Genomic DNA, 6,000 nt, shown 5'->3' with positions numbered 1-6,000 from the left:
ATGGGATCTTGTTGTGGCAAAAGGGTTGATGTTAACTTTCTACTCACATGAACGAAGTACTCAATTAAATTTTTATGGTTTAAAAGCGAAAATGTTTGAGCTGTGTTTTGTGTTTGAGTTTTATTTTAAAGATCGTTTATTATAGACCAAGTTTCTTTTGCAACACTTTGAGAGCCTCCCAGATGATTTTGAGAGTACGTTTTTTTAGCTGTTTTATCACCGTGTCGTGGATATAACATTCGGAAAAAATGCTATTTTTGTCCTTGAGAGTGCTTTAAAATCCGTCAACGGGAGGAATCCGACACAGAGTGATCCAGGACGATGAGGTTGGGTCTGACAGTAGGTCATTTTAAAAAAATAGTTCCGTGGAAGAGTCAGGTGATCTATAAATGCAAAGAATGTATATATTAAGATTCTTGTTATAACTAATGAAACCTCAAAAAAGGCTTCATTCAACAAAACGTCATATTTTGTCACCCGAGAGAAATCAATATTTGTGGAAAGAATTAGGGTGCCACCATGAGCTGAACTTGGACGTTCATACCTAGCAATTGTGGTATATTTTTCTATAAAAAAGGCTCATTAACTTCAAGCTAGTTCTCTGTAATCGCAATTATCAGGAAAAATCCTAATTCCTCTAGAAACAAAAATATTTCATCTGTTTTATATCTTATAGAACAAATATTAATCAGAAACATGTTAAAGTTGTCATCACTTAAATAATTTGGAGTTTTTAGTCTCACATAATATGTTTTACTGTTTAAAAAAGTTTTTTTGGAGAGGCAACGGAATAGTAATTTTGGTGATATTTAATGGATTTTTGCAGGGACTTTGAAGCAGCGGCGCTAGAAATGGGTATACTTATTGGAAAAGGTCTTCACCATATCGCCCTTGCCCGAATTTACCATGTTTCCCATCTATCATGGGTAAAATGTTGAATAGCACTGCAAGAAGTTCACAATGTTATAGTCAACGATTTTTAGGTTATGTTGTATATAAACAGTCCAAGAAAGCAGCCTATATCAAAAAATACCTCACAGACTAAGCTACTTGAAGCAAGGTCTACAAATACATGGAATATATAAAAGTTATTGAGCATCGGAAACAGTTTTGTACAAATTACTTACGGTTTTTAAAACGGGACTGGTTTTCACAACGTGTTGGCTGCATAAATCATAATAAACTGTCGGCATTCAAATTTACAGAGACATCTGTGTACCGAGAAAAGAAATAGAGCATTTCTCCATTTCTCCTGGTTCACCATATCAAACTAAATTACCAACGATTTTAAAATAAAAATTTAAAACATTTAGCTAACTGTTCGTATTATTGTCACTAGTGTTATATATAATTAATTGTTCAACAATTTTTCATCTTTATAATTTATGTCTTTTTGATACACCTGTGGAGTCTTTTATGAATATAAGAATGTATTTTTACAGAAAATAATAATATCCCTCTTTTAACATAAATAAAAGTTTCCTTTAAAAATTAAAAATTCTGATTAAATATTTATCTTTACTTTCCAGAACAACCGTGCAAAAGCGAAAAATAAAGGTAAGCAATGTGACCTTTTGTAGTTAAGGATGCTTTTAATATTTAATATTTCAAATTTATGTATTTATGTAGATTTAATATGAAAAATATTACATGGAATGAGAGAAAATACTATCGGAAAATTGACAATAACACGATGTTTTGATCGTCAAGCATGTTTGTAAAAGATACAACAGATAATGGTAATAAGTTCTTGGAACACCATTCGTTTTTATAAAGCCTGTAAAGCTCCAATTAAAAGTCCAAACTGGCTCTAAATAAAGCTTATTAGTAGATTTCCTATAATAATGGGAGTCCATTTTGAGTAAAGTATTTAAAAATAATATTTCGTTTGTTTTTTGTTTCTTTTCAACGGCCTGGAATTATTCTGTTTTTGTCCTGCAATATCTTCGGTACTATAAATGTTTTTTTCAAGAAGCCAATAGCCAACTGTTGTTTTTTGATAAGGTAAAACTATTGCAGAACATTGTTTTACATACTTTAACAGGTTGACTGCGTTCCCAAAATATGTCAACCAAAAAACAGTGCGTTACCGGTTCCCCGGGACGGTGGCTTGACTCGAACACGGTGCGTTACCGACCGTCGGGGACCGGCAGTGACGTAATTAGTTTTTACATTTTTACAGTTTTATAATATAAATTATACGATTTTAAGATCAGTTATTAACAGTAAAAACATTTTAAAAATTACCATTGTCATTCGTTTTTTGATCAGATTTCCTGTTAAGAATATTTTAAAGTATCAAGACAGCTTACTATTTTTTACAGATTTAGATTAAAAGACTTCTTAATATTTTATTAGTGTAAATGATATTTGGAAACAAAAAAACATGTAAACTAAATAATATTTATACTATATGTAATATGTTATTAAACAAAAAAAAACATAAAGTTTCAGGAAAATAAAAGATTTTTTCGTAGTTATTAAAAAAAAACAATTAAGTTTCAGAAAAATAGATTATTTTTTATGAATGCTATTAAAGCAAGATAAACACATTCCTGGTTGTCCAGGACATTCATTGCAGTAACTTGTTACTTTTGTCACCATAATACTTGCCTGTTTGCTTGAATGTGTTTCTCTTAATTTATGATAGCATCCTTGGCATTGTCTTCTCCTTTTCTTTTCAGGTCCTGATGGTTTAACAAAAGTATGTGGAACGCTTTTGGGAGTAGTGGTGTTTTCGTGTGCAGCTGTAGTAACAAGTAACTCCCGCGCCAATCTTCTTCTAAATTCTATTATAGATAATGTTGTGGAACAACTAATCTTGTTACAAACAATCCAGGCATTTACAATAGATGTTCCAAGCAAAAATTCAAAGGCTAGTTTACGGTACCATTTTAAACTTTTTCTTAAAACGGAATGATAAGAACTCGTCTGATCACTAAAGTATACTCCTTTTTTTGCTTGATTGTAATCAATAATTGCCTTTGGTTTCAATACAAACTCACGTTGCCAGTTTCGCTTTTCTGTTGGTTCTAAAGTAGTTGTATGATTTGGATCAGTGCTTAACATCAGAACTGGCCGTTTGTCCATTCATTTTTAATACGTAAATAGTTGTTCTGTGTACCCCAAATTTCTCCCTTATTCATTTTTTTAGGTACCGTTTTGGGAATACCTCTTCTGTTGGACCTCAGGGTTCCACAATAAATTATTTATTTTTTAAATAATGATTTGGCTAAAGGTAAATTCGAGTAATAATTATCAGCATACAAGTAGCGATAGTAGCCATTTTCGAATTCAACATGTTCAAGAAGATCATACAGTATCTGCTGACTCTGAGCAGTATTTGCATTGGTAGTCGTATTTTTACCACGATAAACGATTATGTTGCTAGTATAACCATCCACTGTACATAACTTATATAATTTAATTCCATACAGGTGTGTTTTATTTGACAGATATTGCTTTATTTGCAGTCTTCCTTGATAAGGTACTATACTTTCATCGACTACCAAAATCCGTCCTTAAGTTAATGCAGCTTGAAAATTTTTATTCACTACTTTGAAAACTTATAGAGCCGATCATCTTTATTACACTGCTGATTATTACAAAAATAAATGCAACGAATCAGTAAAAGGAACCTGTCTCGTCTCATGGTAGTCGTAATAAACTCATTCCTGAACATGGGAACTTTCGACCAATATAAATTTATTGCGGGACCATCAACTAATCCCATAACTATACATATTGAAAAAAAAAACGTTTCAGTTCGGCTATATCGCAGTTAACCCAGTAACGTATACGTGATTTTGATCGATGTATATTTAATAACATTCTCCAAGCAACTCTATTTGTTTCAGTGACAATATTCTGTAAAAGATCATCGGTTACAAATAACTTGTAAGCATCTATAGGATTTTTTATTTCGTTAACTTTAAAATTAAATATAGGCATATCTTGATATTGATTCAACTCACCAGTTTCATTGTCACTCTCACCTATATCATGCCACTGGTTTTCATCATCATTTTCAGATTCTGACATTGTTTCGTTATCAATTTTTGTCTCATTATCATCGTCGAATAAATCACTCTCACTTACATCACTGTACGATTCATCTGAAGAAAGAACATAGTTTTTGTCGATTACAGAACCGTCCGAATCAAAAGGATCGTCCCGTTCATTTTCACTGTCACTATTTGGCAACTCTGCAAGCACATGGTCTCTTAAATCAGTTGGACTTTGGCGCGAATTTACAATACTTGAGTTATCTTCGTCATATTTTTTATTTTCAACTGAAGTACTCGGTTCATTACACTCTAAAGTTTTTGTTTTGTTTGTATCAGCTGTTTGAGCTAAAAACAAAATCTTTTTAACGCGAGATGACATTTTTAGACTAGTAAAACCACGTAAAACACGGACGTAAACACACCTGCTATTGAAATACAAACGATACTAAATGCCGATTGACTGCGCAAGCATGCAGACATATAAATATGCACCGGTCCCGCAGGACCGGTCTAGCACCCGAGTAACAAATTGTAATCTCTGTGCGTTACCTGCCCCCAAAGCCAGGTACATTTTTTTCTTTTAGAAATGTTTAGAATCTTAAGACAAGTATAATGCTATTTTTAGCATTTAAAACAAGCAAATATTAACGAAGATATGCCTTTCGCAATTTTTAAAAGTTTGCAGTTTTCACACGCCGCACATTAATATTAACGAACACTGGTCCTAGGGGACCGGTAACGCAGTCAACCTGTTAAATTTGATACTTCGTGTGTTAAGAAAGTATGAGTATAAATACGCTCGTCTTGAATATTATTCTTGCTTTCGGTTTCTAGTTATTTTAGTTGGGCACTTATTAACCAATGTAGTAACGTAAATTTGCTTCTCGGACCACGACAGCTTCCAAAAATAAACTAAAAGTTTAATTCTGTCATCTGTCAACTCGTTGCAGTTTAAGCCAGTTTTTCATCACATTTACACCTATCCCCCACTCTTTATTTTTTTAACTATCTTATAGTCCCAGTTTCCTTAATTTTTCCGTTTTCCTAGATACTGTTGTCCTGATTGCCTTTTAAGCTTTTTAGAGTTATTTTTCCATTTATTTTGATTTACTTTACATCTATTTCTTCTGCTTCTGCTTTCAATCATTAATTCATTCCCTTGAATTTCACCTTCATCTGCTTTAGGCACAAGTACGTTACTTTCTTCAGTATCTTCCTCAGAGTCGGAAGAATTTGGTTCTTCTCCATGTAGAATAACATGAATCAGGTCAGTCGGGTCATTATTATCATTTGGTATTTGCTCCTCAAAATTAAATATCTCTGGCAAAGTAATACATTCATTATATCGGCTTTTTGGATTACAAGATACATCTACAGAGTTAGAAAGTTGTTTAGACAAATTCATTGTTGAGTCTTGAAAATTTTCGCAACTGTTTTGTAAGTTTTTAACGGCTTTCTCAGCCATTTTAAGCAAATCATTATCATTAACTGCAGCTCCGTACTTAGTGCAAATGCCAGCAAGGCATAAAATTTTGCCTGTTAAACAGGTATATTTCAAAACCAATAATGTGTTTTCCAGTCCAAAATATTCAGACTTCAATGCAAAGTTTAATTTAGTAGTAAAATGGTGGTAAAAAAAAACACTCACAAATTTATACTTAAAAGAAATACAATTCCACATAAAAAGCAAAACGCCATTTTTAATTTAAAAAAGCACTAAAATAGGAACCACGTTTTGTTGACAAACTACGATTATGGTTTCACTACAAATGTGGGACTTGGCAAAATGCGTCTTTATTTTTAACAATATGCGTATTTTACATGCGTAAATGTTTTATTAGGGATTTAGACCGCTGTCAAGTCATAGATTTGTACTTTTCTTACCAGATGGCACTAATACCTTTGTTTTAATCAAACATAGACTTGGGCAATTAGCATCTTAGAACGACAATATTATACTCAATATTTGAATACTTAAAATTTTTTTTAACCT

This window comes from Diabrotica undecimpunctata, chromosome 10 (genome assembly GCF_040954645.1).
Source record: "Diabrotica undecimpunctata isolate CICGRU chromosome 10, icDiaUnde3, whole genome shotgun sequence".
In the NCBI taxonomy this organism is placed as follows: Eukaryota; Metazoa; Arthropoda; class Insecta; order Coleoptera; family Chrysomelidae; genus Diabrotica; species Diabrotica undecimpunctata.
The sequence above is the reverse complement of the archived record's forward strand: the minus strand, read 5'-3'. Positions refer to the sequence as shown.